The 10,482-nt window shown below is 42.8% G+C and overlaps 1 pseudogene; it reads right to left on the bottom strand.

The window, feature by feature from the left end:
• Positions 1-10,482, bottom strand: part of LOC136485810 (tau-cadinol synthase-like) — a 28,541-nt pseudogene continuing 18,059 nt past the window's right edge.

Here is a 10,482-nt window from a genome sequence, read left to right as displayed (position 1 = left end):
TCAAATGGAGATAGGATTGGCGAACACTTGTTTAATAACCTCATCAAGGTCATCGCCAAATGTAAACACATCCTTCTTTTTACCGTATATTAGTGTCAAGCATACTGTCATGTTGACAACTCGTCTTACCACTGCATGTAACGTACGAAGTTCTAAGAGTGCCTTGTTTGTAGTTTTCCAAGCATCTTCCATCATCTGACTTATATTGGCAATGGCTACCTCGCTTGTAACATTATACTCAGCAATGTAGCACTGCACACAGTTTGGAGCATCCTGTTTCCTGTTACCGTGCTGCAAATGACACATGTCCTTGTGAGTATCGTCATGTAACCATGGTTAAAAGGCAGTGACGAAGCCAGCGGTGGGGCTAGGGGGCCTCTAGCCCCCCTACTGATTCTGGGCATGTGGAGCCCCCTCTAAGCCCTCTCTTAAAATTTTATACATATATGTATTAGGTAGGAGGGGCTAAGGTTAAGAGAAGATAAAAAAGCCTCTATTCTTTTGTTCAGCCCCTCCTAAATTTTTTTCTGGCTTCGTCACTGTTAAAAGGTGTAGGCAATTTTAAACTTTAGGCTCTACTTGTAATGCAGAGATGTCATTCATGTAACGAGTGAGCTCCCCACAGGCTTTCACAGCATCAGTGCAACCAATTGCCCAGTCCAGCGCTTCCTTATTCACTGTATCACCCATGCCAACCAGTAGAGCAACAACCGAGAATGGACTACCGGAGTCCATGAGAGAAACTTCTATTTTTTCTTTGAATGTTGGCATATAATTGTGATGGAACCATTCTGCGCCTTGAAGATAGAACTTTGATAATGTTTGAAACTGCACAGAAGAAAGAAACAAATCTAGTTCTGATAAAAATAACACAATAAAATACAGAGGACCCCCTTGCAATATTTCATTTGAAACATGAGATGTAAAATGAATTTCTAATTATGTTTTCATAAGAGGAAAACCGACACCATCAAGTTCAACATTTTTAAAAAATAAAAATAAAAAATTCACGAATTCACGTGATTTTGTGAATTATGTGAACATGATAAGATTCCAAAATTGGTGCAACCTATTATATTTGAATGTTTAAATTATCTTGCACTTCAGGGCTAGCAAAGACTTGTACGTGTCATCTAACAAATCTATTCATATGGTTCTGACTGATCACGTTTGTTCAGTGGCCTGTGCAAAAATGCATTCATATATCTAAGGAGCATGTACTTGCAAGAATTTTACATCTAGCTATATAAGGAACAAATTCTTAGTGTTACTCTGGCAAACTTGATTTTGCCGAAAATCATAAATGTACAGATCTGATGGCTTTGAATAGAATAGTATTTCTCTTTGACCTTAGAAACCTTGAGCTTGTGTATATAAGGAATATGCTAGAGGAGAGTATGGACAACCTTTGGTCCTTTAGCCTTTAAAATATGTGCAACACAAATATTTTTTGCCTTTGAGAACACATTTTTAATGTCACTAAACTGAATATTCGGTAAAAATGGGATTATTGAGATGGAAATAATCCAAAATTAAGACAACCTATTTCAACTTACTTGTGTTGCACTAATATTGTTCCTGAAAATTTCATAAACAAACATTGTTCCTGAAGAATAATTCTATTTGCATGTAACACAAAGATTTAGATCAATGATGTTTTATGTTAATTAACATTTCAAACTAATTTCTATGTTATTTGAATGGAAATTTATTAAGATAATTACATTATGCATGAAACAAATGATTGTATCATAAACATATTATTTAATACCCCATGTCTCAGAATGATAATCATATTTTGCATAGGGAAAGGTCAAACAAAAAGATTTTGAACCTTACTTTCTCTTACAATATATTGTATTTTGCTAAAAAAACAGTATCACTTTGAATACAAATCTATTGATGCAAGTTTATATAATAAATTTGTATATAATTTGACTAACTATTGGTTAAAGTTTGTAAAATTGGACTTTTCCCCTTACAAAACGTCCTTATGATTATGGGACCGAGGGAGTACAAACTAATGGAAATGAAAAACCCATCTTCTGGTATATTTTGATGTGATACGATTTTTTGGCATATGAAGCTTTGTACTTTTCATTAGGTTCCAACGCATCCTCAATCTCTTTAAAGCTGAATATTATCCTGAGGTAGAACTTCTTGAGATACTCGGGCAGAAGAGAAACAACGCTCTCATCCCATCTGCATTCACATGATTACTTAAATACACATTCTCATGTGGTTTATTCCTAGAAGAATCCAGAGAGCATAAAAAAATTATTTTGTCAAAATATTTATTATGTAGTATGGAAATATTTTACTAAGTACGATTTACTAATTTCAAAAGCGGTTTTCTGCAATACATTGCTAACATTTATGTGCAAAATTTGACATCCATTTTGAATATATTTTATTGAAAATTTTAAACTCATAAATTTACACTTTTGGAGATAGATATCTATGAAGCGTTTTAGAGTATAGAATTCCACAAATGCGAGCAAAAAAAAAATACTACGCCATTCTTTTTATGTCTAAGGTTTTTTTTGTGGTTCGATTTTTTAATCTAATCATTAGAAAAGTATAGATTTATATCATGTATAATAACCTAACCACGCAATTATAGGAATATTAGGTTTAATTTTTCTATGATCGCACATCGTGGGGTTTATACTTGCATAACTGGAGTTTTTTTACTTTAGAAATGACATCTTTTATAGTCACAACTTTTACAAAGTCGGTTAACCACAAGGTTTCTATGCCCATCAATGAAGAAATCTACTATTACCAGTATAAGTTTTTATGTCAATTGCTACCAACATAGGTTCTTTTGATTTTTACTCTTGCGTAAACTTGGTTTTTACACCTTAGCACTCCATGTAGAAGAACCGGTTGAATTCAATGTTCTGAGTAGAAGAGAACAACTACAAAATTTCTATGCCCGAGTTTGTGTTTTTTATACTTGGGTACACTTCATAGAAAAATGTCCCTAAAACTGTAAAATGAATTCCCCAGAGATAAGTATTGAGTTCAATCTTCATATCGTTCCAGTGGTATATACCTCATTGGAATTCTACAGTTGGTATCAATCTTCAAATTGGCATCAATTCATGTCTTTCAATTGGTATCCTTTTGTATACTTTCTCTATGCATTTTATAGATTAAACTCCCTTTGTTATTTAATTGCCAGGTTATGCATATGCTTTGCTTTCCACCATATGTATGCATACACTTAGGGGGAGTTTTGTCTATGTAATGTGAGAGTCAAGTATTGTGATCTATTCCAATCTAATCCAAATGATCACAATATTTGACCTCACTTGTGCTACTAATGTCTTCTGTTTTGGTGTTTGATTCCAAAGGGCGAGAATTTATGGACTAAAGCAAGCCCAACCGATAATAATTACAAAAATCACCAAATCAAAACTTTTCATATTTTTGAGTTAGGGAAGGCTTAACTCGACAATGCCACATATAGGGGAACAATAACAAGTGGTAAGAGCAAGGTAAGTTTTTTCATTTGGTATCATGCATATTTCAGTTAGCATAATATGATCTTGCTATTGCATTGCATCCAATAGATAGGTTTCAATTTGCTATGTATTGTTTGCTTGCTTTGGTTGTGTTGTCATGAATCTCCAAAAAGGGGGAGATTATAAAGAAATTGGCAACAAGCTAGGCCATTTATAATTTTGATGATTATGATGACAACATGATCATTGTAGAGAGTTGATTTTGGCAACATGCATTTTATAGTTTACTCTAGCATGGTTGGACTTGGACCAAAGGTGACATAATTAAATCTCAAGTGATGAACTCCTTAAGCAAAGACATGCATGGAGCATTATTGAAGACCTTAGAAGACTTTCATGAAGTCCAACGCATTAAGAAGATGAAGCCTAGATGAAAAGACACGAAGAACGGAGCTCACTACCGGCTGATTGCAGTCACCAGAACTCTCCGGTTTGATTGAGGGAAGAGTACCAGAAGGTAACGTGAAGGAGTCCGAGGCAGAGCAACAGAATGTGGACTAGAGCCCTCAGGTGGGCACCAAACAACAAGCATCAGAGCTTCAGTCTAGAGGGGTCTACGTATGCACGATGGAGATGTTGGGGCTATATATACCCTCAATCGGCCATGTGGGTGTTGTTGGAGCTTAGGATCATTTGTAGAGAGTTGAGGCTCATCTTTAGTGCTCTAGCCACAAAAAGTGTTAAGGAAATATTAGGTGATCAGCGTAGTGCTTTGGGAGGGCTAATTTGATCACTATATTAGTGCTCTACTCTAGGCTTAGGCTTAGTGTTTAGTAAGGTTTGCGTACCTCTAGCCATTTGGTTCTTGTGTGCACCATTGTTGTACACTAGAGGTTTGAAATCATGCGAAATCAGACCCACAACATTTGTGGGGGTTACTTCCTATCTTGTACTAAAGGGAACGAGGCCCATGATGCTTGAGTAGGAAGCTTGATAGTTAAGACAACGCGGAGGTGTTCGCGAGAAGGCCACACAAAAACCCACTAGCTTCCGCATGGTGAAGGCCCATGGGCTCCACAGAGTCACACGACCAGGAAACTTGGCTCTTGTGAGAGTCTCCAACAAGGATTAGGGGGGAGCTTTGTCTTCTCGATACCTCAGGAAAAAATCGGCTATTGACGGGAGTTTGCATTCTCTACCACATTTACTTTTCACACCTATTTCCGTATCCTTTGGTTGTGTGCTTTACCTTCCTAGTCTATGATTAGTTGGTAGCATTGGAATTATTTTGCAGTAGAGATAGCAACACTTAGAAAACCTAGTTGCTCATTTAGATGGATTTCTTGCATAGGTTTTGATAAGTGCATCTAATCCTATTGTGGATTTAGGTGAATTAATGCCAATACAAATAAAGGATTGATGAGGTTTATGGAGTATTTCAGTGACTAATGATTGTGATCCACACAGGTTGTTTCAAAACAGTGATAGCCGGACTAGTCATACCTTTGTATTGCTTCATTGAAATTTTGGCTCTCCTCCAAGGTAGCACAGACATCATAAGTGTCATCCATCATGGTTACTAGGGCTGACAACTTGGTAAGGGTTATCCTTGCACAGCTATATTCCTGTTCATAGCACATTGTATGAGCCCACAAGTATAACTGAACAGTACGATCCCGAGCATAGCTTAGCGCCACTTCAGCATAAAAGATCTTGCCACCACCTGAAATTAAGGTTTTCTGCTGTGAAGCGGGTGTTGTATATACACGAATGAAGGCACCAAGTAGTGGTAGGACAACATAAGGGGTGGCCTATTTGCCACAAAGCACTACTGTAGTTTTGCCATAGAATACACTGTTAAATAAAGGTAATTATTTCGACAGCACGGTGCACATCATTTTTCTAACTAATTTTCATTTTGCTCCCTTGGTAAATTTTATAAATCATGAACATCCTCTTGGCATCTATAAGCAATGCCCAAGGCCAAAGCTACATATGTAACTGTAGGTGCAGTTGCACACCCTGTAAAATGCAAAATTGGTGATCGATATGGTCTAAATTTTGACCGTATATACGCATTCAATGGCCTAAGTTCATGCAACCTTAAGACATGTGTACCCCCTCTAGTTTATATGCGATACAATAAAAACAGACACATCTTTATTGTGCATGCTCTTTCCATTAACCTAAAATAAACATTTTGTCTTATTAGAAGTCTAGGAAGAAGTGGCATACTCAGATACGGCCTTTAGCTCTTTTAAGTGAAGACTTTGCAAAATGTTGAAGTCAATCTTCGCAAGCTCCAAAATGGTAGGGTTGCATGCTGGTTCATGTTCATACTCTGACATATAATGCAGTGCCTCTATCCTCCTAACTGTCCTTGACAATGGCAAGTGAAGAGCATGGTTAACTTGCTCAGCTAATGGATATTCAAGATGATGTCTCATTGATTCAAGATGTAGCCTTGCAAAACCGATAGCTTCATCAAGTATGAGTTCATCATGAGTTAAGAGATGAGCTGCATTGTATAGACTTAGGAGTCCCTTTGACTCATTTATTATATCAAGGTTGAACCTTCCATTTGTATCTTTAAACCTATTCAAATCATCTGCATGACATCATTATATCAAGTGATTCGTATGACATTTCCTAATAACTTACATAACAAAAAAAATGTTTGTCCTGCTGATATGGTAGAAATTGTTCTCCTTTAATCAAATAGATTCTCTATGATGAATTAGGAAACGTAGTATTGGTCACTACTACATAATCCATTTTCAGTAACGGTCAAAATAGATTTGCAGCCTCGGCTATTACAATGGTTGCTAGCCATGTGTCTTTAGAAATCCAAGTATTTTCAGATGGGTTATAACCACCCCAAGAAATGTATTTCCAGAGGTGATTGGTTATGTCACTGTCGATAGAATATCGTCGGCAGTCCTCCGAGGGGTATCCCAGGAAGGTAGATTGATCGGCAGAGAGGCGTGTAATCAAGAACAAGAAGGCAATAGAGACACATGAGTTAAACAGGTTCAGGCCATTAGTATGACATAATACCCTACTCCTGTGGTCTGTTGGTTTGTATTAGCTATCGTATGATATTGCATGAGTTTGGAGGGGGTCCTTGCCCGCCTTATATAGTCTGGGGGCAGGGTTACAAGTCGGTTAGATATGAGAGATAACCAAAAAGTAATAACAGATTACAGGAATCTTGGGATCATACGTATCCTAACAGATCTTGTAGTATCTTCAGGATATCTTCCCGGTGTCTTACGGGAGGCGCCGAGCAGAGTCGTGCCCTGCAAGGCTTCGTCTTGTGGGCTGGGCCACCCCTGGGGGCACAACCCATGTGGTCTGCCAGGGTATCCGGGGTGATACCCCCCATAGCTAGTCCTCGAGCGCCTTGTACCCGTTGTGCAACACCGTCTTGAGCTTGTCCGAGCAGGTGCGAATAGAGCCGAGCAGTCGAACTCATGGTCTGACCACCATGATGAGTTGCTGAGTAGTTGTGAGCAGTTGCCAAGCAGCATGAACCATAGCCGAGCAGCATGAACCATAGCCGAGAAGTATAACCCAAGTATGGCTTGCCTGTAAGGAGCTCAAGTTCAGAATTGGAAATTTCTTCACCGTGGACCAAGTGTGGCCATTTTGATTCCGACCATGAGAAAAGGAGATAGTCTTCTTCAACTTCAAGAGGCACGGAGTCTTCCAGAATAAAGCAAACACACTCACCGCGAGGTGAAGTGTGCCCACTTAGTCCCCGAGCCTGACAGTAGATGACATAGTCATATGGTGCCAGGGTCCAAAGTAGAAGAAAAATAGGAGACTAGCTGAGCTGGCGGCCAGTCCCTGGGCGTAGCCTCGAAAAGCACATTCACCGCAAGGTGAAGTGTGCCCACTTAGTCCCCAAGACTGATAGTAGGTGACGTAGTCATGTGGTGCTAGGGTCAGAAACAACAGTCAACTTGGAGAAAACAGAATCACGAAGAGGTAGGAGGAGTGCTTTATAACTATGCCGCCGCACCCCGCGCTCATACCTTCACCCCTTTGCCATTTCATCTTCCTCCTTATCCATCGCGTTTCCAGATTCGCATATGTTCTTGCTTCCGCCGCAAAACCCTAACCAAATCTAAGAAATGGCGCCGAAGAGGGGAGGCGCGAAAATGAAGAAGACGAGCCCCCAGAAGGCGAGTGCCGAAATATGGCGTGACGAAGAGTGGGTGCCATCGTAGACGGGAGAGGCGGAGCTCAACAGAATCATGGAGGCGAGCATTCTGTCAGACCGCGTCACCGCCGGATGGTGTCTGGCCCTCGGTGAGCCCTTCTCCATGCCTCATACCGATGAAGTGGTGGTATTTGAGGATTATTTCTGGCGTGGGTTGGGATTTCCTGTTCATCCATTCCTGAGGGATCTGTTGGAGCTCTGGGTGGTTATTCTGTGCAACCTCCACTCAAATACCATATTGCACTTATCTATCTTCATCTATTTCTATGAGGCATATCTCAGAATCCTTCCACACTTCAATCTCTTCCGTCACCTATTCTGGCTAAAGAAGAAAGGCGGTGGTGGTTCCAAGGTGGTCGGCGGAGTGTATCTTTAGTTGCGTGATGGGATGGCGGGGGAATACCTACTGTTCCACTAAGCACATCGCTGAAGGGGTGGAACACCAGGTGGTTCTACATACCAGAGCCACCCTGTACCTACATGAAGCAGAGCCACCCTGTAGTCCGCTGCAACGCCAACCACATACCAGAGAGCCAGAGGAGCTGGTCAGAGACGCCAAGCAGTGTTGATATGGAGCAAGTGACGGAGCTCCTTGGCTTAATAAAGGGTGTGAAGACCAACAGTGGATTAGTAGCGGCAAGTTTTATAGTGTGCCGTATCCAACCCTGCAAGGAGAGGGCCCACCCTGCCTTTGAGTTCAAGGGGGAGACCGATGGTACCTGGGAGAGGTCAGAGATGCTATCGAGGGATGTTGTGTAGGAATGGTCCGCAGAGCTGTTCGTTCCACTTGCCTCATTCAACTTGCCAGGGCAGACAAAACCCTTTCACTACAAAAATCTGCCTCCTCAGGTAAATATCTCAGTTGTGTATTCCTGATGCTTTTATATCTTTTGTCATTGCCGAGCAGTTGACTGATTTACTCATGCGAAGATCCATTCGTAGGAAAGAGCAGTGTACTCTCGGGCGTACCGAGGAGCGATTGGCCAAAAGGAGTAGATTCTCGGCCACCGCTATAGCCTAAGGAGGAAGCCGTCAGCATCTCGTTGGAGAGTCCATCCCCGGTGTCAGAGAAAATCTGAGGGAAGAGGGCAACGGTAGACGAGCTGGCCCAGAAGAAGAGAAAGATGGCAGCCGCCACTCCCCTCAAACCGGGCGGCATCTCACTTGGTGGTGACCAGACCACTTGAACATGAAGGACCACGGTGTTCGAGTGGTTGGATGACGACAAAATTCTAGTGGATCCTCCACTGAGCACTGAAGCACTGATCCTCCACTGACAAAATTCTGATGGATCCTCCACTGAGCAACACGCGTGTAGAGGAACAATCGAAGAGAGGCAAAGAAGTCTTGGAGCAGCGGGTGAGGGGAGTCCCTACCTAGTAGGTGACGAGAGCTCTTGAGCAGTAGGCGATGGGAGTCCCCAAGCAGCAGGCGACGGGAGTCCTAGAGCGGTGGGTGGAGGAAGTCCTAGAGCAGCGGGTAGAGCAGAGGCCAATGGTCGAGGAGGTGGGACCTCCACCCCAGAGCACGGAAGTTGACCCCATGGCCGCGCCTAGGGGCTTGGGTAGGCATCGCTGGTGCAAGAAATTGTATCGGTAGACCAAACCGTAAGTATCCTTGCCTTGGAGTTACTTTGCTATCGTTTCTTAGCTTTTTTGGTGACTGGCGAGATGATCTGATGCAGTGCAAAGCATGTGGAGTATCCGATCCTACCCATCTAGACTGTCCAGCAATCGAAGGCTTGTCCTGGAGTAGAAGAGGTGCTGGTAAACACCATCCCAGAGTCCTCAGTTGCTCGGTGGCCTACGGAGGAGTCAACCATAGCTGCTGGCAGACTTGGTGGCGGCGAGAGTTGGCTTTGACGATGGATGGGTCAGCGATGGTGCCGGAGATGATGACAGAAATCGCCGGGTCTTCGGGGGAAGAGGCTGGAGCCGCCGATGCCGCGCCGGCATTCGGAGCGGAGGGGCCTATGGTGCTGGCAGAGCAGACGGCGCTGCCTAAGGCGTCGGAGGGCATGGTCGGACATGCTATCCAGCGACCGAGCCCCCAGGTGGTGCTTCTAGCTACGGTGGAGGAAGACAAGGTGGAAGAGATCGAGCGTGTTGAACCTCGACCCCAATCTGTTCGAATCCTCCGCAAGCGTGGTGATGAGGTGGTGGTTGTCGAGGAGGAGGACACCACCAGGGAGATGAGGAGACTGAAGTCCACCCTTGCTAGAGTGATGAAACAAATCAAGGTCTGTACTGCATCTGGAGTGCTTTTCTTTGACGTTGGAGATCAGAGTTCATCATTATCATTGTGCATTTGTAGGGGATAACTCAAACTGCCGAGCAGCGGCACCAGCTGATAAAGAGGATAGAGCCCCTCATCGAGGAGAACGAAAAACTCAAGGAAGCAATGAACCTCACGGAGAGAAACATCTAGAGGGCCCAGCACGAGCGAGACCTTGCAAAGTCCAATGTGTGGGACCTGGAATAACAGAAGGGCATCCTATCCGAGCAGCTGGCGGCCGTGTCTAGGCAGCTGCAGAGCAAGTTCGAGCAGCTGGCCACTATCTCCAAGCAACTGGGGGGTGGTGCTATCGAGCAGTTGGAGGAGCTGCGGAAAGTCTCTGAGCAGAAGAAAGGTATGTCCGATTGGTGAGATTGCTTGGCGTTGCTAAAGTATCATTATTGCTGATGACCGTTGTGCTTGTAGAGCAAGATGTGGAGCTCAGCCAGCTACGCTAGGCCATCAAGCAACTCTAAGAGGAGAAGGCGAAGGAGTTTGAGCAAGCAGACAAAC

This window comes from Miscanthus floridulus, chromosome 10 (genome assembly GCF_019320115.1).
Source record: "Miscanthus floridulus cultivar M001 chromosome 10, ASM1932011v1, whole genome shotgun sequence".
In the NCBI taxonomy this organism is placed as follows: domain Eukaryota; kingdom Viridiplantae; phylum Streptophyta; class Magnoliopsida; order Poales; family Poaceae; genus Miscanthus; species Miscanthus floridulus.
The sequence above is the reverse complement of the archived record's forward strand: the minus strand, read 5'-3'. Positions and strand labels throughout refer to the sequence as shown.